The sequence below is a fragment of the Elephas maximus genome, chromosome 1 (assembly GCF_024166365.1).
Source record: "Elephas maximus indicus isolate mEleMax1 chromosome 1, mEleMax1 primary haplotype, whole genome shotgun sequence".
Classification (NCBI taxonomy): domain Eukaryota; kingdom Metazoa; phylum Chordata; class Mammalia; order Proboscidea; family Elephantidae; genus Elephas; species Elephas maximus.
In genome coordinates this window covers 205688085-205713297 of record NC_064819.1, presented here as the reverse complement: position 1 = coordinate 205713297, position 25213 = coordinate 205688085, and the positions used below count along the sequence as shown (strand labels likewise).

The window sequence follows — 25213 nt, the reverse complement described above, 5'->3', positions numbered from 1 at the left end:
CTGCTGCCCTGGCTTCCCCTCCCCATCTACCCTGTCCTACATGAATCCGGGATGGTCTGGAATCAATAGGTAGACTCCAGTTTGTGCCTTGGGTAAGCTCAGCATTTCACTCAATCTGGGGCCTTGGAAACTACTTTGAATCCACTCGAGAGAAAGATTTGAACTTTTAGTTGGGTCAGAGCCTAATTTGGCACTGGAAGTGGAGAGGGTGGAGTGGTAGGAGGGAAAGAGCTCTTTCAGGACCCCAGAGCTGCTATTCTCCCTACCTGAAATGGTCTTCCTCCATCTTGTTTACTTGGCAACTCTCTGATCCTCTGGAAACTTTCATGAAAAGAGTCTGTGTGTCACACTGGCTAATAGTATGAGTTCTTCAGATGGCAAATGTGAGTTCAGTTTCCACCTCTGTCACTTACTAGCTGTGTGGTCTTAGACAACTATCCTAAACTCTTAGTATCTTAATTTTCTTATCCACAAAAGGAAGATAATAATAATAGTATTTACCTCACGAGGGTTGCTGTGATGATTGCGTGTGGTCTGGTCCATAACCACTTTGTACCCCCAGATGTGTTAGGTATCTACTCAGTGTTGTCGCAGCCCCTTGCCCATTACTTCATCATAGCAGCATCACACAGTATTTCAGTTGTTTCCATGCCTATCTTCTCAGTGGACTATAAGCTCCTTGAGGGGCGGTAGAGTGATGCTAATATCTGCCATGTTGGAGCTCTGCCAATGTACCAGGAAGAGTGCTAATTTAAAAATAAGAAGACTGAGGTTCTGAGAAGTTAAATATTGCCCAGAATAGTACACGTAGTCATCGACGGACCAGGATTCCAAGCTGGGTATGTTAGTCGCACTCTCAGTCATCACCCTGTAGTATCTTAGTCATCTTTGCTCCCTCCAGGGCCGGGTGTAATGCTTAGCATGGAGTAGATGCTCATTAGATGTTTGATAAAGGGATTTGATGGGTTTCCCTCTGGAGCCCTAGTGGCACAATGGTTAAGCGCTTGGAAGCTAACTGAAAGGTTAGTGGTTCGAACCCACCAGCTGCGCCATGGGTGAAAGATATGGCAGTCTGCTTCGGTAAAGACTTACAGCCTTGGAAACCCTATAGGGCAGTCCTACTCTACCCTATAGACAGGGGTGTTTAACCACTAAGCACGGTACGTACCAGCTTACAGTAAGCAAGATGTACATGGGCTTACTTACTGATCTATAGTGCACAAGTTCCAAGTGATGAAAAACAGGTGAAATTGTGCACTACAGATTAATAAGTAAGCACAAGTAAGCCTGTGTGTACCTTGCTTATTGGGTAATCTGCCCCTGCATAGGGTCGTTATGAGTCACAACTGACTCATCGGCAATGGGTTTTTTGGTTTAGATTTACCCTCTGGGTGGCTGAGTGTTAACCCATCGCATACGGCCTGTGTGGAGGACTGCTAAGTAGCTGAAAGCATTTAAGAGACACACTTGTCCCAATTTTTGCAACATCTCTTTGACTTTCATATTTTGCAGGCAGCGCTATCCCTAATTCCTATATGGGGGAGGGAGAGGGGAAGATGAGTCATTAAAGGTTAATTGCCTAAGGCCAGTGGAAACAGAGCCCAGAATTCCTTGACCCCAGGCTAGTCCTTGTGTCTCTCTACCCAAAACGACTATCTCGAATTGGTGCAGAATTTCTGTCTCTGCTTAGAATCTCCTGCACACAATGCCATCAACATAAATATTGATTTATTTGGAAACAAAGCTGTTTGTTATGCTATCAGCTGAGAACTGAATTCACTTAAGAGTGAAATAAAAGAGAGGGTGGCGGTTGATTTCATAGCATTTGATTCAATCATTTACATTCATGCGGTCAACAAATAATTTTTGAGCATCTATTATGTGGCCACCACCATGCATGATACAATGTATTAGGAACTAGCATGACAATCCTCCTACTATGATTTGCTCTAAAAGAACAACTAAAACAACTCAAATAATTTTTAAGAAGGGGAACGTTTCAAAGGATATATATAAACTGAAAAGAATTCTCTAGACTTGGACTCAGAGGATTAAAATATCAGCTGTATTACACAGATAAAAGCCGGAATTGACTGAGCACATAGTTGGTGGCAGGGATTGTGTGAAGCCTTCTCATTTAATCTGTTACTAGTTGTGAACTATTAAAAAAAACAAACAAACCAAACCAAACCCACTGCTGTTGAGTCGATTCCGACTAGAGCGACCCTGTAGGACAGAGTAGAACTGCCCCATAGAGTTTCCAAGGGGCGCCTGGCAGATTCGAACTGCCAACCTCTTAACCGTAGCACTTAACCACTATGCCACCAGGATTTCCTTCTTCTATAAAGCCAGTATCTATAATCATTTGGCTATTTACTAAAACATCTGAGTTTTAATGTATTGAATTTTCTTAAAGTGGGCAGTGAAGAAGAGAGGGTAGAGGAGACAGAGCCAGAGAAGAAAACACAGAGGGAGGAAAAGTGACACAAATCAAACGGCAGCAAACAGAACCACTCTCTCACCCCTTCGAGATGAGGGGCAGGGTGAAGGTCAGCGATTATGACACAGATTTAGAAACAATCCTCATTCAGGGAAAATAGCTCTCCCAAATGGCAGTTAGCTAAGGAAAAAGGAATGATAAAGTAGATGTTCATTATTATCAACTAGATTAAAAAGAATGATCTATTTTAATTCTGATGTACATGTTTTCTGACTCACTTTTCAGACTCATATTCGACATTAGAACACATGGGTTTAAATTATTATTTAATCGGTACTTCAGTTCCAAACTGGATTATAAATTCTCATCGGTAGCTCTTGCCCCTTCATATCCTTCTCTGAGTTTGGCGGAGATCTGAGTTCATGGTCAATACACACCAGGTGGATGGAGAAGAATCAATTTGTTGCAAATCCTTTCTGAAAGCTGATGTTCAATGTTCCTAATATCATCATTGCCATTTTCTTAATTAAGATGTAGGATAATCGGCTTTTTATTTATGGAAGCAGTCCATTTATTTAAACTGCGAGGAGACATGAGCTAAGATCTTGAATGGAAAATAGTTATGAAAACTGAATGGCGTGATTTGGGGGATTAATCAAGTGGACTTTAGGATAGTATTCAAGCAGACACTATGCTCTTGCAGTTTACATAATTGAAACTTAGAAAACGTAGGCCAAGTTTCTAAACTTTTCCTGCTCAAATGTAGCAAAGCTACTCCCCTCTCCCCACACCTTCCCCCCACTTGCCAAAGTTGTCATTCAGAGCTTAAATCAAATGTGGACTCTGTTTCAAGTGTCAGTGCCTTCCTGGAGTGGTTCCATCGTGGCTCAGATCTCCCCGGGGCCGCAGCTTGGCTGGCTTCTGGTGCGTAGAGAGAAGGAAAGTTTACATCTGCATAGCAAGTAGGAAGGTGCCTTTTGATTGTGTGTCCAGGGATTTGATTAATTCTGTATAATTGCACAGAGGAACGGTGGGGAAATCAGAGCCAGGGATGGAGCCTGCATTCACTCTCCCGCTTTCTCTCTGCCTCAGAAACCAGTCACTTTTAACTCCTCCTCTGTCACTGTGAGGCCACCCCGATTGAAAATACAGGTCACCTGTGACATGTCAACACTGTTCATGGGGAACAACTACTCAGAGTGGCTCATTCATAATTCATGCATCCAAAGAGTGGATTATGTCTATTTAGTTGCTGACTTCCATAACCTACTGATATTTTCATAGAACTTAAAAGCCTTACTTTCTATTAAACTGTTCCTTATATATATCACTTTTTTAATTTTTTCCAAATCAGTTTTCTTCTCCATGGTATTCCTTTTGATTTACTTGTCATTTAAGGTAAATGGACATGTTGTTGGTACAGTGGTTGAAGCACTCGGCTACTAACCAAAAGGCCAGTGGTTCGAACCCACCAGCTTCTCTAAGGGAGAAAGCTGTGGCAGTCTGTTTCCATAAAGATTTATAGCCTTAGAAACCCTATGGGGCAGTTCTGCTCTGTCCTATAGGGTCATCATGAGTCAGAATTGACTTGATGGCAGTGGGTTTGGGTTTGGTTGGACCTGTTGTTGTTGGGTGTTGTTGAATTTCCAAGTTTTTTCTCCTGCGGAGGTTTGAACTGCAGTCCTTCAGGTTAGCAGCTGAGTACTTAACCATTGTACAACCAGGGCTCCTTAAGTGGAGATAGTATAGTATATTTTCCCCTGAATTCTGTTAAAAAAAAAAAAACACCTAATAAAATCCCTCCTCCCTCTTCCCCTTCCTATTATCTTTCCCAACTCCACACGTGTTAGAGCATAGGAGGCTACCAGCCAACACCTGAACTGGTAAGAAATGCAGTACATAAACCAAAACCAAACCCGTTGCCGATTCCGACTCATAGCGACCCTATAGGACAGAGTAGAACCACCCCATACAGTTTCCAAGGAGTGCCTGGTGGATTCAAACTGCTGACCTTTTGGTTAGCAGCCATAGCTCTTAACCACTATACCACCAGGGTTTCCATGCGGTACATAGACCTGGCTTTGTCATTGCAGAAAGCTTTGGAATATCATAAACTAGGGCTTCTAATGAGTAGTAAATTCCCAACTAGGATAATTTTCACTAGTGTTATCCCCCTAAAATCAATTAACCAGGTATTCTTTTTCTTAATTCCCTTTGATTGTTATTTCTACCTTGCTGCTCAGTGATCAGGAAACACCACTTAAGAGGTGAGAGGGGGGCACAGTTTTTGTTTAGCTAACACACTGGTAGTTCAGAACATTTTCAGGTTTCTTTGGATGTTTCTGGGTGAGCAGATGTATGTTTTCAGGGTGACTTTTATTTTCACTTGAAGGTCATCCAAATTCTGAAATCTCCTGAGGAAATCTAATGGTTCTCCTTAAAAATAACTAGAAGACACTGACCCCTGCCAGTTTCATTAGGAAATAAGCTATTATGCTGATTTCCTTACAAAACCCCTGGTTTCTGAGAAGTTTCTCCTCCTGTGGTGCTTTGGAAAGGTCTGCTATTTGTCAAGAGTGATCAATCTTGATCCCTAAAAAGCCATGGCTGGAATTCTAATGGCAGCATATTAATGAATTGGCTTACTGTATTAATAAGCCTTAAGCAGATATTATCCCAACAAAATGATGATCTAGGGACTAGATTCAAGTAAAAAAGTCCTTCTGATTAAATAGGTTTTTGACTTTAACTGGCCATTTGTATCACGAATAAGTGACTACCCAAAAATGGGAACACGAGCCTTTCATAACATAGGGATTTAGCTGACAATCAAAAACAAAAACAACCAGTTGCTTTCAAATTGCTTTCTTCTCAGGGCAATCCACGTGTTAAAGTAGATCTGTGCTCTATAGGGTTTTCAACTGCAGATTTTTTGGGAAATAGATTGCCAGGCCTTTCTTCTGAGGCACCTCTAGGTGGACTTTAACCTCTAATCTTTTGGTTAGCTGTTGAGCTTGTTAAATGGTGGCACCACCCAGGGACTCCAAGTTGACAACCAAGTACTGGCAAGTTCCACATATTTTTAGAAAGTTACTTTTACATGTAATTTGACCCAACCAAACCTTAAACTACATATCCCTACCCTAAATTAATTGGAAGATTTGGCAATTGTATGATTAGAGATGAAGGGACCTTGTTGGTACAACAAGCAAGTGCTTGGTTGGAATCTGCCCAGCCGCTCCACTGAAGAAAGACCTGGTGATCTGTTCTTGCAAAGATTACAGCTTAGAAATCCCTATAAAGGCAGTTTTACTCTGTCACACAGTGGTTGCTATGAGTTGAAATTGATTCATTGGCACCTAACAGCCCCGACAACGTGATTAGAGGTACTAGGCCTACATTGTACACGTGTGTGCAAAGTGGGCGAAAGTTCGATGAAAGATTAAAATTAAAGGGCACTTTCAAGATTGTAACACTGGAATTACAAATATAATGAAGTCAAAAGTCTGTCCTATGACTTTTCTTCCAACTTTTTTGATGACTCAGAATAATATAATGAACCTTGGTTGAGGGAATGTGAATTGAGTAAGTACTCCCTGCTGTTCAAGGATAAGCTAAAAAGACAGCTTAATGATTCTTGGTAATTGTTAGATAATAATCTTTAGCACTAATGGAGCTGTCACTATCTACCAGAAGTGTGCTAAGTCCTTTATGGGGATCATCTAATTGAACCCTTCCAGTAGTGCTGTGATGCAGTTATTTCTCCTTAACAGGTGAAAACACTGGGATCCTAAGAGTTTAGTAAAGATGAGGTCTGGTTCCAGAGCCCATCTTTGAACCATGATAATTAATTAAAGAGAAATGTCCCTAGTATAGGGCTAGAGGGGGAAAGTTGTTGTTTGTTGCCTTTGAGATGATTCTGACTCACAGAGTAAGATAAAAAAAGCAAAAAATCAGAAAACCTAAGCCCTGAAAAAATGTATTTATTTCCAAGGGAGCCCAGACTATAAGGCTTTTGGAAAAGTGCAGAATCTCCTCTAACTTTTCAGCTTTGCAGGCCAACAGCAAACAACAACTACCAGAGAAAGAGGAAAGAACTCAACCTCTTCTTAAGGTAGCCCCAGAAACCTTTAAAGATAATTAACCGGATTCAAAGTAATCTTCCAGTAGCAAGTACACAGCGCACAGGTATGCATCTTACCAAAAAAACCAAACCCAGTGCCGTTGAGTCGATTCCAACTCATAGCGACCCTACAGGACAGAGTAGAGCTGCCCCGTAGAGTTTCCAAGGAGCGCCTGGTGAATTCAAACTGCGGACTTTGGTTAGCAGCCATAGCACTTAACCACTACGACACCAGGGTTTCCGTATGCATCTTAGCTGGCCCTTAATACAAGGTTGGTTTCCAAGTAAAGGGCAAGGCTACTCAACTTGGTTAGTGTGGGATAGACTGATGATATAAATGTACAGTACATGTTGATAGTTAATGGCTCCCCCTGACCTTGGGGAGCTGTGGGGGATAAAAACAGCTCAGCTGTAAGCAGTTAAATGATACAATCTGTACACAGTCTTTCTAGTGCCATTCAGACTCCTTCTCTTTCCCCGCTTCCCCTCAGCATCTATGCTACTGGCATCTTCTGGCCAAGTATCCTTTTTCTTTTCTGAACTCTACTGTTATCTTTTTGGCCTTTTTAGAAAGCAGAAGTTAATCTGCCCAATTGTACTTCTCATCTTTTAGTCTTCCATTCTCTCCTTCCTTATCTTGCAAGATACACGTCTAGTATATTATACTTAGACAAAGCACTAGCCTTGTTTTCTTTCTGCCATTAACCTGTTCCTTTAGGAAGAACACCATCTGATGGCACCCAGGTAACCCTCCTCTCTAAGTTTATTTGGATGAGGTATAGGGCAGCCACGGAGAAGATGTCCACACTGCAGCTCTCAATATACTTACCACCCAGCTACTCATCAATTTTATATTGCATTGGAATAAATTCACTTCTTGTTTTTGTACTTACTGTCTTTCCTCAAATCTAACATTTATCTTTTAATCTAAACACATATATTCTTTTCAGTTTTCCTGAATCCTCGGAAAATGAAGAGGATTTTCACTGAGCAGAACGTTAGGCAAAGTGAATGGGTTCAAATAAAATGAAAAAATACATTCAAATATTCACTCTGAATTTTTAACACAACATGCATTTTCTGAGTGCCTGCAAGCCTTCATAAATTGGGATAATAGCAGTGTAGTGAGGGACTTTGTTCTGGTACTCAACGTAAAGAGTTCCGGACAAAGAGCCAAGTAAAGAGGCCAGACTCACTTGTGAATTCATGAGAACACCTTACTAATATGTGTATAATTAGAGCAGAAGACTATAAGTTATTTTTCCAAATGCCTGGCACATACCATAAAAAATACCATAAGCAAATATAAAATAAACACTTCCTGCATCTAAGAGGAGGCATTTGCTTCTTAATATTTCTCTTTCCAATTTAAAGATTACAATCTTTAAAGGGATGCCCATTATGTGATTAGTAGAACTACGTGAGTTAGACCTTCCGGGTGGCGGTAACTTCATACAAGACCTGGACTTGTCGCTGAGACTTGCAGCTCCCTACACTCTCCCATTCTCTCTCCCCAGAATTATGTACCTGTTCTTGACTCTTGTTATGTTAGACCACCTGAAAGCCACAAGCTGGAGCCACCTCACTTTGGCTCCCCATTGAATGGTCTCTACAGAACCATCTTCCACAGAGAGCGTCTGCAACACTGTACGGGGGTGGCACTCCTCTGCATGTCTGCTTAATCTCCTCTGGACGACATCCTGCATTATCACACACAGAGCGACTCAGATAATGGCCTCATCAACAGTTGCTCCAGGAGCCTAGGGCCAGGAAAAACATTTTTCTTCCTCACAAATCTTCCTGGAGATAATGAGTGCTGGAACCCATTATGTTTCCCCTTTGCCCTGTCTGCTAGGAAGTTCAGACCTGAGTTTTGCTCAATTACTTCACATAATTACTTTCTCTCCCTCTTACTTTGCTATATGGTTTTTGTCTTTCATTCTGACAGAATGGTCTTGGGTCTTTTTGTACTTATATTTTATTATAAACTTCTCTTAAACTTACGAATATTTTTTGGAAACAGGCTGTTGTTGGTAGTTGTGTCAAGTTGGCTCCAACTCATGACAACAACAGAAACAAGCATTGCCTGGTTCTGTGCCATCTTCACAATCATTGGTATGCCCAAGTCCGTTGTTGTGGCCACTGTGTATTTTGAGTGTTTTCCAACCCAGGGGGCTCGTCTTCCATCACGGTATCAGACAATCTTCTGTCGCGATCCATAGGATTTCATTGGCTAGTTTTCAGATGTAGATCACCAGGCCTTTCTTCCTAGTCTGGAAGCTCTGCTGAAACTTGTCCACCATGGGTGACCCTACCGGTATTTGAAATAGCAGAGGTATAGCTTCCAGCATCATAACAACATGCAAACCACCTCAGTAAGACAAACTGAGAGATGGATGGTGGTAGAAATAAATAGGTGTTGTATAAGTTCTCATCCTAACCTTTTTAATTTTAATTTACATGCAATATCTACTTAAATCTTGATTTAAGCTCTTACCTCATTCACTGAAGAGCCTAAACATGTGTCTCTGCTTATTAAGTAACAGTCGAGTTCCATAGTGCTGGTTCTGAAGTTATGAGCACCTCCCAGAGGGGAGCATATCCCCCATGGCATTTCTGTGTAACCAAGCCATAAATATTTTGTGGTAGTGGACAATGGAGGTGGTGGTGGCCAAGGAAGCGTGATAGTAATGATGCTTAGAATTAGTGAACACTTTGGATATGGTAATGTATCTTTTAGCATATTATCCGAAACATTACAAAGCCATAGCTTCATTGCCAATCTTGGAAAAGTTAAACTCTAGGAAGCAAACTCCTCTTGAGATGAACCAGACTTAATTTTCCTATGTCTTAGGAACAGTCAGATTTATCCAGGGTTTATAACACAGCAAGCAAGCTGAATTGGCTATAGGACCATTTTAGAAGTTCTGTGTAATGTCTTTGAATACCTTAATGTTGACACTATACACATAATTCACAATTTCTGGATATGCTTCTTGCGGGAAGGAGAGAAGAGCAGGAGCTAAACAACAATGAGAAAGTTCTAAAGAGTTGAAGATGCACTTTGGATATTTGGATTGGCACTCCAGAGCTCACGGATGCTTGTGATTGCTTATCTGACTTATCTAAACTGCTGACGTCAAAAGAATTAGGCTAGAAATCTTATGATTACAGCTTTTCTTGTGATCTTTTCTGGTATTTCCTGTTTCCTGTCAGGCCAAATATACTTCGAAGAGAGGGTGATTTTATGGCATTTCACCGTCTCTGCCTCAGCTCGAAGCAGAGGTACAGGGAGCATGAAGTAAAAATAATGAACAACATCAGAGAGCTCTGCCTGCCCTGACCCCATCACAGTCACTGACATTTCTTTTCAAACATCAAAAAAAGTTTCTGCAATGGTTCAGGGTAGGGTAGTATTTTGAAGGGAACAAGGTCTATTGTTCACTAAAAAGAAGAAGCCTCTTCAGTTGTATTTCTAACTATTACCTTATTTGGGTGGTAATAAGCAGGCAGGCTGTGAATAGCGTGGTGCAGGCAGCCAAGACACCTTCTGAGAGGAGGAAAAGGTAGTTGCAGAGGAAAAATGGCTACCAAATGATACACTTTTCCTTTGGGGCTACAAACACCTTGTAGAAGCAAGGTAGAAGAAAAAGGAGAGGGTAGGTTTGTCCAGTTTATACAATCTTGCCTAAATGTTGCTAAAGCTTCCCTTTGCTTTCTGAACACAGGCCCTGGGACATGCTCAGCCCTATGTTTGCAAAGGGAGTCTGAAGAATTGAGAGGCTAATCCTCAGTGGCTTATAAGCAAATGTACTATAGGCCCAAGCTTCCAACAGCCACACACACACAGGCCCTTCCTGGCCCACCCTCCTGCAACTCTATCTCCAGAAAATAATGCAGAAAGAAGCAGAGTTACGGAACAGGATCATGGTAACATTTCATTTATGATGGTTATGGCAACCAGCAGCAACCGCCTCTATCATTGGTGTTAGCTGCTGTTGAGTTGGCTGCAATTCATGCAGACTCCACGTCCAACAGAATGAAATGCAGCCGGGTCTTGCACCGTCTTCATGATCATTGGAATGCTCGAGTACATTGTTGCAGCTACCATGTATTTCGAGTGCCTTCCACCCTAGGGGGCTCATCTTCTAGCACTGTGTTGCGCAATATTCTGTTGTGATCCATAGAGTTTTCATTGACTGATTTTTGAAAGTAGACTACCAGGCCTTTTTTCCTAGTCTGTCTTAGTCTAGAAGCTCTGCTGAAACCTGTCCACCATGGGTGATCTTGCTGGTATTTGAAATACCGGTGGCATAGCTTCTAGTATCACAGTAACATGTAGGTCACCACAGTACGACAAATTGACAGATGGGTGGTGGGTCACCTCTATCTATGTGTCTTATATGTAACTTCCTTTAACATGACAATCCTGGTTAAAATTTTCACCTCAGGCATTCTTTTCTGGTGAATGACCACCCTTTTACTACGTTGCAGGCATGGTACATGGGGAAATTCACAAAGGTAGGGCTTAGAACTTGCCCAGGACAATCTATAACCCAAGCTTGAAAGCAAGAAAAATACATGTCTGCAGACAGGCGTAGTTTTTGCTCGTGTAGAAATGAGGACTATTTTACTACCTATACCACACACTTGTATTATTCTATCGCAGAGATGTTAGTGCCTGGGGGTGAAAAGGACAGAAAGCTAGATTTAGAGAGATTATCATGTACAGAGGTCTTTTTGGAGTTGAGCAGCTGAAGAGTTTGACAGGCAGCATGGCTGAGTCAACAGCACAGTTGGGCTCCTGTGCAGTTAAAACCCAGCTCTGTGACCCTGAGTGTGTTGTGTCAACCTCTGTGGGGTTTTAGTTTCTCATCCAAAAACAAAACAAAACAAAAAATGAACTCGTTTAACTACATGATCTCGAAGGCCTTTTCTATTGCAAAATTCAAAGATATCTCTACTTTTCTACTTATAAACTTTCAATGGTTCTACAAAAGTAAAGATTTCTTATCCATATGCAACCTGCTACGACTAATGTCTGTATTTCTGTTTCCCAGTGTTCTTCACTCCAAACATTGTACCAAGATAACCAAATTAATCTCCATTTCTCAACTATTTCTTGTGCTATTTTGCCTTTCTACTTATGTTCATATTCCTTCACCAAGAAAGTCACCTTCTCACATCTTGTTGGGATCATCACTATCTCAAAGACATAGCTGTAATCACCGGTTCACAACAAAGCCTTCCTGGGTCACCTTTGAAAGGGTAAGTTAATGCCAGTCCTCATAGAGTACCTATCACACTTGGTTTGTACTTGAATACATAGTTTTCTCAAAGGCACTGCATAAAAACAAAAAACAAACAAAATCTTTCTTCTACATTTTCCCATCCATCTTGTAGCACCTGGCACAGAGTCTTGTAAGAACTGTTTGCTTAAAAAACGTGATAACCTGAAGACAGGAAGAAACATGACTTGGCAAAGTAGGAGGGATAGACTGTTCTGAGACTTTGAGGATAAATTGTGTCAGGTCTTGAATTTGGGGAGGTCTTGAATTTGGGAAAGAGATGAGCATGACTGGAATGGGAGGTCTGAGTGGAAGAACAAGAATATAAATCCTTCAGGAGAGGGTGATGTCAAGTGGTAAAGGGCTTTGGCCTGATGATTTGTATGTTATTCCTCGTGGTTTTGTGTAAAATACTACAGCACTTGGGAAAGTTAGCTTGTAAGTTAAAGGGAAAATACTAATCATCTCAAAACATCTACCAAATATGGTCAATGAACCCCAAACTTTTGGTTATAAATCTATTAGTATCCTCACCCCAAGTTCACCTCTCCATCAGCCACTGTTGCTCGCGTGATCTTTCTAAAATGCAAAATGCATCATATCTCCTCACTAAGATCATTTGAAGCTTTCTTATTGACTGGAGGCTATACTTCTCTAAGAAAGGCAGATGAAGCCCTTGGTAACATGATCCCCAACCTACCTTTCCAGTCTCATCTCTAGCTTTCTCCTGATACATTTCATACCCCATGGTTTGGTATTCCCCAGTATTCCTTGCATGTGGTCCTACTGTTTCTTTCTTTTGAGTATCCTCCCTCTCGTCTTCATTTGGAGAAATGTAACGTACCTTGAATGGTATCTCAAAATTCACCTCCTCTTTGAAATCCCTTTGGTATCCATCATACAGGCAGAATTAATCTTCCCTCATGTGTTGGCACAGACTTTACATATGAACCTCTAATATAGCATGTATCACCTTTATCTATCTACCTACCTACCCACCTGCCTGCCTACCTACCTACCTACCTACCTATCCATCCATCCATCCACCCATCCATCTAGACTTTCTTGGTTACTGACTTTTTAATTTCTAAGGATCCCAGGACAGTGTTAGCACATAGTAGCCACCAAATAAACTTAGTCGAATAAACACTCTTGTTTCTTCCTCTATGTTTCCATAGAGCATTATTTCTACTGTATCTTAAAACATATGCCATTCTGTTTGACATCAGTGAGTTGTTTATGTATCTGTTTTCTCTCACAGGCCATAACTTTTCCTTCCCTCCCAGGTACACTGCACAATTCTTTGCACTGAGTAGACATTCAGAAGATAATTATTCAATTGAGTTGCTTTGGAAGAGAAACTAAGAAATTTGAGTTCTTTGTTTCTCTTTCTAGGAGTCCTGGTGGCATAGCTGTTAAGAGCTCTGCTGCTAACCAGAAGGCTGGCAGATTGAACCCATCAGCTACTCCATGGGAGAAAGACGTGGCAGTCTGCTTCTGTAAAGATTACAGCCTTGGAAACCCTATGGGGCAGTTCTACTCTGTCCTACAGGGTCACTGTGAGTCAGAATGGACTTGACAGCAATGGGTTTGGTTTTGTTTTCTCTTTCTGAATATCTTGAACAAATAACCAGTAACCATAGGCCTCAATGTGTTATTTCTAATCAGGCAATAAATCACTATTAAATTGATACTTATTGTGTAGAGTAAGAAGCTAAATATTTATATGTACTGTATTAAAATATCGTTTTTCCATTTCTAGTTCTATGACTTCCTAGGGTGTTTCTAAGTACTTTTAGAGGGTTTAAGATAGTTTCAAATTTATTTTTTTTAAAAATTTGTTTGAATCCAATTTTGTCTAGTCAAAGTTTAAAGTGGATTTATCACCAAATCAAACAATAGGACTAAGAAGGATAGAAATAATTTGCTCTTGAGTTTACAGATTTGATGAATTTATAATTCTTGATTTTATATATCCATTAAATTGACAAGGATATCTCTTTTTTTGTTCTATTGTAGAGTTAGTGACCGATCTAGGAAAAGCAGTGTGGACTCAACTAGTATCCAAAAGAGAAAATGAAGGCAGAAAGATGGGTGTACCTAAACCTCCAATGAGATAAAGAGAGAAGGATGAGGGGTGAGGGTGGGGGGACAGCAGTTTCCCCATATAAGCCACCTTAGGAGAGGCAATAATGATACCTGTTACAACGCAGACAGCCTCACCCTTACCTCTTCTAGTGCCTCCCGCCTCGTGTCCTCCCTAGGGCCTAGGATGCAGAGAAAGGAGGGGAAGACCTCTAGGAAATTTCCAATTAGCACATTTAAACAATGAAAATGTGTAGAACCTGGCAAGAGTACAATGCACTATATGATTATGACCGCGATCTCAGTTTGCAGTAGAGACAAAGCCTCAGCTTTCAATGAGAAGCCAACCAGGAAGGTGTGACTTATACCCATCCTATTTCAGGCATCACTGTTGGTCAGCTGAATTTTGCAGCGTCAAAGTCCTGAGAAGGTTGCTAAAATGCACGTGTATACTTTTACGTGAGAGGATGGTGATAGAAAGGGCAGAATAATTGGGTTCACATATGCATAGAATGTAACTAAATTAAATAATATTGAGTATGCAATACTCAAGTAGAGGGCCCTTGGTAATTCAAACAATGTGTAATGGGCAGAATGTTTTTGAAACATAGCCATATGTCTTTTCTCTTGCATTCCCTTGTGCATATCCTTCCCTTCTATCTCATCACAGACATCCATTTGCCTTGGGGACCGTTAGGGAGTGTTACAGCAAAAATGAAAACAGTGAGTCAATATTCATGTTTTGACCTTCAGAATATGAGGTTTTCTTCTTTTTTTTTTTTGAGTTTACAGCAGAACAGTGATCCCCGGAATTGGTCTTCATGGAAAGATAACAGGATTTTCTACACTATTTTGTTTATTTCCATTAATATATTAAATGATAGGCCTGTGGATATGGTTTCTTGCTTCTTCCACGTTGAGGCTTCCTTCCTCTGGGAAAGAGGAAGATAGGGCATGGGGTAAGGCTATGTTAGAGATGGAGAGGTGTAAAACTATCCTTTACACTTTGGGAAATTGTGGGGAAAAGAACCAAAGGCAGAGAAGAGTGGTCAGATGAACCTGCACTTGCTTCCCCTTCTCTGTTTGGAACCTTTGGAGCCTTGTGGTTGTGTGTGGTAGAAACATTCAGATAGGTATGTGGGACCCCAAGACACACATGCACCCAGATATCACCTGTGGAAAGGAACAGGGAGAGGGAAAGTATTTATCCAAAAGAAGCAATTTAATGCAGAAAGGACCGACTACCATGTTGTTATTAGCACGTTTAAGTTTTCTTATCCCCTGTTAGGGTGGACTCAAGAGGAAAATTTGATTGTTTGGAAAAGAGAAATAGGCTACATTTCATTGTACACCTTAGTGTGGAAATTTGAAATATCTGTTGCAAATGTTTTAAACAGTGACTTTTTTCTCCTCACTGTTGCGTGTGTGCTTTTTATTTTTTTTTTGTAAAAGCGTAAACACCTGTTGTATGTGGTTTTTTAAAACATTTGCATCTGTCTTCTGTTGCTTACACTTTTGGTGTCCTAAGAATCAATTTTCAAAAACAAGGTCTTACGTTTTCTTCTAAAAGTTTTATGGTTTAAGTTCTTGTATTTAGGTCACTGATTCATTTTGAGTTAATTTTTATATATGATACGAAGTATGGCTTCAAGTTCATTCTATTTTATGTGGCGATCCAGTTGCCCCAATACCATTTGCTGAAGAAGCTCTTCTTTCCCTATTGAATAGACTTGGCACCCTTGTTGAAAATCAACTGGTCATAGATGTATGGGTTTATTCTCAAACTCTCAATTCTATTCCATTGGTATATGTCTACCATTATACCAGTGCCACACTGTTTTGATTACTGAGGCTTTATAGTACATTTTGAAATCGGGAAGTATGAATGTCCCTACTTTGTTCTTCTTTTCCAAGACTGTTTTGGCTATCTGGGGCCCCTTGAAATTCTATACGATATTGAAGATTGGCTTTTCCATTTCTGCAGAAAAGGCTGTTGGAGTGTTGGTAGGGATTGTACTGATTCTGTAGATTGCTTTCAGTAACAGTGATATGTTAACAATATTTAGTCTTCAAATCCATGAACACAGAATGTCATCCTTCTATTTATTTAGGTTTTCTTTAACTTCTTTCAGGAACGTTTTATAGTTTTCAGTGTACAAGTCATTCACTTCCCTGGCTAAATTTCTACCTAAGTATTTTATTCTTTTAAATGCTATTATAAATAAAATTCTGTTTTTAATTTCCTTTTTAGATTTTTCATTCCTGGTGTATAGACACATGACTTATTTTTGCATGTTTATCTTGTACCCAGCAACTTTGCTGAATTCTTCTATAAACTAGGAGCTTTCTTGTGGATTCGTTGGGGTTTTCTACATACAGAATCATGTCATTAGCAAAGTGAGAAAGTTTTACTTCTTTCTTTCCAGTTTGAATGCTTTCTATTTCTTTTTCTTCCCTGACTGCTCTGGTTAGAACTTCAAGTACAATGTCCAATAGCAGTGGTGAAAGCAGGCATCCTTGTTTTGTCCCTGTTCATAGGTAGACATTTGTTTTATGTTTTTGATAATACTTCTTATGTTGTTATTGTTAGTTGCTTTTGAGTCAATGCCAACTCATGGTGAGCCCATGTGTGCAGAGTGGAACTGTATTCCACAGAGTTTTTAAGACCATGGACTTTTGGAAGCAGATCACCAGGCCTGTCTCCTGAGATGTCTCTGGGTGGGTTCAAACAGCCAACCTTCGGCTAGTAGTCGAGCGCTTAAATGTTCATGCCACCCGGAGACTCCTTAACACTTCTTATACTTTAATCCAATTTCTTTGTCGTGACCTCACCCATTTGCTCCTGTTGGGGTTCTATGCTTGGCTTCTTACCTGTCCATTTCTTTTCTCTTTTTAAACCATTTTCTTCAGAAAATTTTGTCTACAGCTTTGAATTAGTTGCTGTCATTGATCCTCTACATGTGTATGTCTTTGGGTTTTTGGAAGTGCTTAAAACAGAAAAAAAAAAAAAAAAAAAAAGACCCAAACCTGTTGCTGTTGAGTAGATTCTGACTCTGAACAACTCTATAAGACAGAGTAGAACTGCCCCATAGAGTTTCCAAGGAGTGCCTGGTGGATTCAAACTGCCAACCTTTTGGATAGTGGCCATAGCACTTAACCACTACACCACCAGGATTTATAAAGGGATATGAGAGAGATTTTAATGACATTCAAAAACAGACACCGAAGCAAGGAACAATCTTGTGCTTTGGCTCTAGTTCCAGATGTTGAGGAATATCTGAGGATTCAGTTAGAAAAATTCTAATTGCTGTTTATATGTGTCTTAGTGCAGTTGGATATTTATTTTTCCTTTTTAATACCTTGGCTAAAGATTTACATTTATTCCCATTTTGCCTTGATTTTATTTAACAATTTTCTGGCTCTTTTAATTTTCTTGCACCTAGCTTATACAACTGCCATTCAATCTCTCTTGAAATTTGTTCTTCTTTTCTCTCTAGGAGCTTTATTTTTCTGCAGGAAGCTGGGTTTCTTGAACTCACTTTTAAGGCCATACATAACTAGGTCCAGCTTTGTCTTTGTCAACTATGTTTCTACTTGCACACAAGGCTGAGTTTAGATAAGGGATGGGACTTAGAGGCTCTTCAGTACTCCCTCAGTACTTGTCCCAAAGCCAATGAAGTAACAAAATACTTAGGACAGGGACTTGATTTGTAATACATAAAATACATGCCATTTAGATCCTTTTAGGTGAAAAGAATTTTCACAGAAAAGTCTGATGATTTTGTAGGTTGAAGACATTTAAGGCAAGTACAGAGATACGAACCTGATCTCTGAGGGTGGACTTTTAGGATTTTAGAGGTTGAAATAAATTCTAAGGAGAAATTATTGAAAGGCAGAGAAGGATGAATGGAAAAAGGAAGAATATAAGGATTGTTTTTAATCACAAGTACTCTGTGCTTTGTTTACCATTTTTGATATGGTCAAGTGTACCTACTATGTACTATGAAGTGAATTTTTAATTAAAGCGTGAAAAAAAGCAGATAGTAGAAAAGAGCAGACTTTTCAGTTGCTTCTGTGAGTTAAAAAAATAACTTGGAGTGTTTAGTCTTTTTACAATTAAGCTTCTAATGTTTTCCTTTTCAGACTTAGCCAGCTCCAAAAGTCAATGCTTTGCTGTCCAGTTAAACCAGCCACGTTAAAAAAAAGAAAAGAAAAAAAAAAAAATCATTTCCAGGCAAAGAGGACGTGGGAATAACATCCTTCATTCAGCTCCAGCCCCTCAAAAGCTCATTTGTAGGACCGGGTAAACACACACCTTCCGCACTCTATTTTTGAAATTACGTTGAGGAGCATACAGGCTAATATCTGTAAATGAAGCAGCTTTTCAACGTTCAGTTTATGTAAAATGTGTCAAGATGCATGAAGAGAGTAATTATTTCAAAGCTATATATATGCACACATAACTTATATACATTTATTCTAACATCGTGTAATTATCAGTAAATTGTAACTTCTCTGTATGAAGACTGAAATGTCTCATGTTAGTTTGGTACGTTTTTCTACCTTTTCAACGGTTCTGAAATTCACTCTTGTACATTCTTTTCTTTTCTAAGCTGTAATGACTAATCCTGATCTTCTGCCAGAATATAGTTTAAAAATGATTCCATAATAAGGAAGAACTAGAATTCATGTTTCTTGAGTAACCGGAGACTAGAAAAAAAAAATGTTCATTCATGCATTTAATGGCAACTTGTAAGCTATTTTATTCCTTCTGATATTTTCTTTTTTTTCCCTCATCAAAGTATATTGCGTGGCTGACTTGTGAAAGATGTTAGGGAGAACACAAAGAAAATAGAATGTCCTCCAGACTCTCAAAGAGTAGAAAATCTAAGAAGGGAAGAAGAAAATGTACACCAATTACAATAAAACAAAGTGATTTGCCTGTGAATAAATGCAAAGAAAGTTCTGAGACTTCAGAGGAGGAAGACATAATTTTCCTCAGTAATCTCAGGAAGGCTTTGTGTGGGGAATGGCATAAGGGTGGGGTTCTAAGGAATGGCAGAAATGGGGACATGGAGGGAAGTCTTTTTAGGCACTGGGAACAATGAGCAGAAAGCAAGTAGGAAGTTGTGGGATGCGTGGCCTTTTTGGGTGGAATATAAGTAGTTGGAGGTCAATAATGAGAGACAAGACGGGAAAAGTGAGCTAGTTCCAGAGAGCAGAGAGCTTGGGATGCAGGAGAGAAGAGTTTGGGTTTTCTCTGCAGACAATGGAGAATCACTGAAGCATTTTGAAGAGGAACAGGCATATTTTGATTTTTCTGTCAGTGTTATCGAGCTAAATAACAAAGTGGAGAGAAGAGGGGTAGAGACAGTACTGCAGCTGGAGGCTAACGCAAGATTATAGACAAGATAACATGAAGTTTGGCCAAAGGACATAAAACTGAGAGAGAAGGGAACAGGTATGAGAGAACTCGTTGAGAAAATAACACCACCACCAATTATGACAGCTAACATTTACTGAGAATACGGTAGAGCTTAGGCTCTTTTCTAGGAAATTTTTCTTTTTGTATTATCTCATTTAATCCTCATGACAACCTTATGTGAAAGTGCTGTTATTATTCCCATTTTATAGAAGAGAGGACTGAGGCCCAGAGGTGAAGTAAGTTGCCTAGTGTCAAACAGTTCAGTGATGAAGAGGAGGGATTTAAATCCAACAATGCAATACGCTTTGGCACTTTTAACTCCCTTACAGACTTGGAATTGATTGAAATTGGAGACCTGGAGAGAGTGGTTTTGAACCTGGGTTTCTGCAGAAGTGATGTCATTTATGAAAACCAGGAAGTCAGGGTAAGGAGCAGGTTTAGTTCATGGTGAAGATGATGTTTTCCAGTTTGAAATCAATTTTGGATTCACATATAAAGGAAGGACTGAATTATCAGTGATTATTTTCCAGCATAGCTACGGATTGAACACGGGCTATTATCTACAGTAGAAGTTTTACAGATATGTTATAAATTAAGGTCAGGTTATCTGCTGTTAAGAGTAATTCATTCTTTACTCAAAGTAATTTGTCCTGCCTTGATTAACATCATTAGCACTGATAAATATTTGAAAGTGTGTTTGAATTTTTACAAGTGTTTTTGAATTTCAACAGTTTTATAGCCAATACTTTGAACTGACATAAAGAATTAAACTAACAAATGCTTGTTTTGACACTGAAGTTGTAGAGAGAAATCTCTGATTCATAAATTCATAATTGTTCTTCTCTCATTAAGCTCTTGATTCGTCTCTAAGTCCCTGGTGCCTAGTGTAGTCCCTGGTGTATAGTAAGTATCCAATAAATGCTCCTTAAATTATAATGAGCCAAGTGCTTAGTCTTTGATATATATTTATATCATGCTTCATACCTGACTTATTTTTTTAAATAATATTTTAAATGTCAATTTGAATTGTAGAGCTGTAGAAGCAAAGAATTCTTCTGAAGATTTTCTTGTCTGAAGTTGTTTGATTTTCAGGGCTGAGTAGAAAGCAAATTTCTGATATTTGGATTTTTCTTGAAGGGCAGAGCAAGTTACAATGACTGTGGGGAAAATAAGTGTTTTTTTGAGGGAGTTGTGCATTTTTATATTTTGCTGAAGCCGAAGACTACCGACATGGGAGCAAGATTAATAAATGAGTAAAATAGAATGTAAAATTTAGATCGGAGATACCAAAAAGAAAGATCAGTTCCACAGCTGTAGAGTTTGCAATTATTTGATTGAATTCTGAAATCAAATTTTTTATTCAACTAAGAACAAATCCCACTAGGAGATGCCTAGTCTTCAACAGGTTGCTGACTAGAATCATAACCAGAATAATATTTATACTCACAGCATCTGAGAAACTTCTATTTATTTTCTACCCTTCTTCCATCTCTCCAGTTCTCTGTATCCTCTCACCACCACCTTTTAAGCTTACTTTCTATTGATAACAGATGGGTGTCTTTCCTGGGGACTCCCTAACGCATGACGCTTGGATCTAAAACTAAAACCCACAAAATGAGTAGAACAATTTAAAGGAGGCACGATCCTCTGGATTATTTTGCACGGCAATATTATTTTTCTGGCTTGACTGAGGTTTATATGCACCATGAGTCTCTACGGTTGCCTCCTCTGAGTATAACAAAAAAAGTTATGTCCTGGCTTAAATTTGAATTACCTAGCACAGTGCCCTGATCATAGGAGTTTTGTAGACCAGAATTGGGTGGGTATCTGGACTCTCAAAGGGAGCCCTGTTCTGGTTCTGACACAGTTTCAGTGTATACCTTGAATAAGTGGTTTACTCTCTCTGAACTATTTGCCTTATATCTAAAATAGAGGAGTTAACCAGATTATGAGACCACCCTTCATTTGCTTCACAAAAGGAAAAAGATATGAGTATTGTATTAATAACCAAAAAAAACCCCAAAAACCCTCAGGTGCCATGGAGTTGAATCTGACTCATGGTGACCCCATGTGTTCAGAGTAGAACTGTGCTCCACAGGGTTTTCAATGGCTGACTTTTCAGAAGCATATTGCCAGGACTTTCTTCCAAGGCACCTCCGGGTGGACTCGAACCTCTAACCTTTTGGTTGGCAGCCGAGCATATTAATCATTTGCACTATCCAAGGATGAATATTAATTCAATCAAGCAGTTGGGTAGGATCCAATGAACTGAGTTGACTCTCCAAATGCAGGCATGCCAGTAACTTCCAGGCCCTCCCTACAGGGTGAGCAGTGCCTCGGCCAATGCCCAACTCTGGGACACTCTACAGAGGCAAGCACCCAGGCATGTAACAGTGACAAGTCCCTCTTCCTCCTGTTATCCCGCATCCTTCCTTCATCCATTGCTTTTAATAGCCACCAAATAGTCTCCAGCAAACGCCCACCTGATGATAGCAGGAAGATGTTCACATGTACGACTTCCTGCCGAGCACAGCCTCCGTCTCTTCAGGGGACGCCGTTCTCTGCTGCCTTCCCCTGCTCACGGTTTCATGTATTTCCCCTTAAAATTTCTTATAAATACACATGTAGTATTTATTTTCCTACAAATTATTTTGCTCTTTCCCTTTATTACCTCGGTAAAAATCTCAGACCATTTCTCTATTTCACTTGTGAGGAAAAAAATTCCAGGCTTGTCTAAGAAGTCTGAGTAAAAATAATGATGTCTTTTCATTAAGGAAAAGAAAAGCTGGAACTTTTAGGGCTAAATTAAACTTATATTAAGAGCCAGCGACACTCTCTCTAAAGTCCTCTACAATGACTACTGGTTCTATTCAGAATTTCTGCAATTTCATGGTTTAAAAAAATTTAAACCTATGTGTCTGTTATCACAAGTAGACAAAATATACACAGAATACTATAATTTCCCTGCATTTGGTTACTAAAAGCCCCCCAAAACCAAAGCCACTGCCATGGAGTTGATTCTGACTCATAGTGGCCCCGTAGCACAGAGTAGAACTGCCCCAGAGGGTTCTCAAGGAGTGACTGGTGGAATTTAGTTACCAGCCTGGCGAAAGTATTATGTGCTGTGAGTGTTATACGTTAAGTACCTACAGGAAAAGACAGCAAACAGCAGGGGATCAATAACTGTTGAAGAAGAGGCAGAACATCAGGAAAGTCGGTACAGAGAAAGGGATATTTGAACTGGATTCTGTAGCCTGAATAGAAGTTTTTCAGTTGGCCGAATCAAAGAAAGGCATTTTAAATACACGGAACAGCATGTGCAAAGGCTCAGAGGTAGGGTGCCACCTGATGTACTTGAAGGACAACAAGTTGTTCAATATTGTCAAAGTATAAATTGTTTGAGACAAGATTTAAGAAAGGGAGACAGACAGCAAGCCTTGAGTCTTGTGTGTTTTGAGGACTTTTTTTTTTTTTTACCATAAAGCCCCATACATGAACTGAAAACAGCTTAAACCTTCACTTTCTGTTATGTTATGTTAGCTCCCATGGTTCCATGAGCAATAGAATGAAATGGTACCCAATCCTGAGCCATCCCTATGATCAGCTGCAGATCATACCATTGTGATCCACAGGGTTTTCACCGGCTGATTTTCAGAAGTAGATGGCCAGGCCTTTCTTCTTAGCCCATCTTAGTCTAGAAGCTCTGCTGAAACCTATCCAGCATCATAACGACAAGCAACCCTACACTGGCAGATGGGTGGTGGCTACGCATGAGATGCACTGACCAGGAATTGAACCTGGATCTCCCATATGGAAGGTGAGAATTCTACCACTGAACCATCAATGTCTTCTTTAGAAAGGATATCATTTTCTAAAAATGGAAAAATGCCAGATTTTTTTGAAATATTTTGCAAGTGTTCCTAAGGCCCTCACTGATACGTTGCCAAGTGAAAACGGCACAGTTGAAGAAAACCTGATGGTCAGAGGAAATGTGGCATCAGGAGCAAGATGAGCGAGGAAAAAGTGCGAGACAATTTGGAAAGTGACACCACTTTCTTTTGGGGCGTTTGATCACATGGCGCCATGCTTCGTCATCTAAGCTAAGGTTGTATGTCCACACCAAAAAACGTGAGCCCCTCATCTCCCTGAGAACTGGAAGGCAGGGGAGGAAGAAGAGGAGGCAAACCAACACCTTTTGGAGAAAGGCTGAGACTGTGGTGGCTCCTTGAAGGCAGAGCAAAGGAGGCCCTTCTGGGAACCAAAGTGAGTGCTGAGACAGCACACTGAAGGTGAGGCAGTGGTTGACAGGCATACTGGCATCAAGTAGCTCTTTTTTAATACTTTCAGGAAAATACCTTTTAAGCAATAAAAAGTTAACGGAGTTCTGTTTTCTTTCCGTAGTATTGCTTTTCTGGGAATTAGACACCCAATGACACAATATAAATAATACTATACACACATCCCCACAGACATGCTAACATCTCTTGAATTAGCTGGTTTTATCAAAGGCACAATTTGAAATATGACTTTTGATCATTTAACTTACCAAAACAAACCAAGAGTGGTAACTGGTAAAGTGTCATAGCTAAGTTTTCTGCCCAGGTGGATTTTCCCGTTTTCTTGCACTACGCACATGGAATACGTGATGGCTTTAGCATTACCTCATTTCTTCTGACCAAGACCCATTTCCTCCGGGCATCTATTTCTCAATTGCCACATAAACCTCAAAGTTTCATTGGTTTCCTTCTCTTGCCTAAATTCTCCTTGTTTACTAGAGACCAACACTGTTTTTGTTTTTCTTTCGAACATTTTCTTTACCAGAACATTGCACACACACACACACGTGTGTGTGTGTACATACATATACATATATATATATACAGTTGTCTTAGTTGTTGTTGTTGTTAGGTGCTGTTGAGTTGGTTCCGACTCATAGTGACTCTATGTACAATGGAACAAAACAATGCCCAGTCCTGCGCCATCCTCACAATTGTTGTTATGCTTGAGCCCATTGTTGCAGCCAGTGCGTTGATCTATCTCGTAGAGGGTCTTCCTCTTTTTCGCTGACCCTCTACTTTACTAAGCATGATATTTTTTTCCAAGGACTGGTCCCTCCAGATAACATGTCCAAAGTATGTGAGATGAAGTCTCGCTATCCTCACTTCTAAGGAGCATTCTGGCTATACTTCTTCTAAGATAGATTTGTTTGTTCTTCTGGAAGTCTATGGTATATCTAACATGCTTTGCCAACACCATAATTTAAAGGCATGACTTCTTCTTGTTGTTTTATATATAAACATACATATAAAACGAATTTTTGCCATTTTAACCATTTTTAAGCATACGATTCACTGAGATTAATTATATTCACCATGGCATGCTACTATCTTCACTGTCTATTTCCAAAAGTTTTTCATCATCCCAAACAGAAACTCAATACCCTCTAAGCAATAACTCCCCATCCTCTTCTCCCCTAGCCCCTGGTAACCGCTAATAAGCTTTGGTTTCTATTTGCCTATTGTAGATATTTCATATAATTGGGATCATATGATATTTATCCTTTTATGTCTGACTTATTTCACTCAGATAATTACTTTTGAATAATGTTCTAAATATTATTAAATAAATATATATTTAGAATTGTATATATTAAAATAAATATATATTTAGAATATTTAGAAGGCATTGTTAATATTCTATAGTTTAAATAATAATGTAAGTTAAGGAACTTAACTAAAATAAAGTTTCTGGACTAAATTATTACAAAAAATTGGGCAAATTGTTATTTCCTAGTCTCTTTCCAGGAGAAGGAGAGAGGTAATTTTCGGTATATCTTTTCGGTCTAGTCTCCC

General features: G+C 39.6%; 1 protein-coding gene across 3 annotated transcripts in view; it reads right to left on the bottom strand.

The window, feature by feature from the left end:
* Positions 1-25213, bottom strand: part of PDE7B (phosphodiesterase 7B) — a 377838-nt gene that overhangs the window by 150367 nt on the left and 202258 nt on the right. The gene's annotated exons all lie outside the window — the stretch shown is intronic.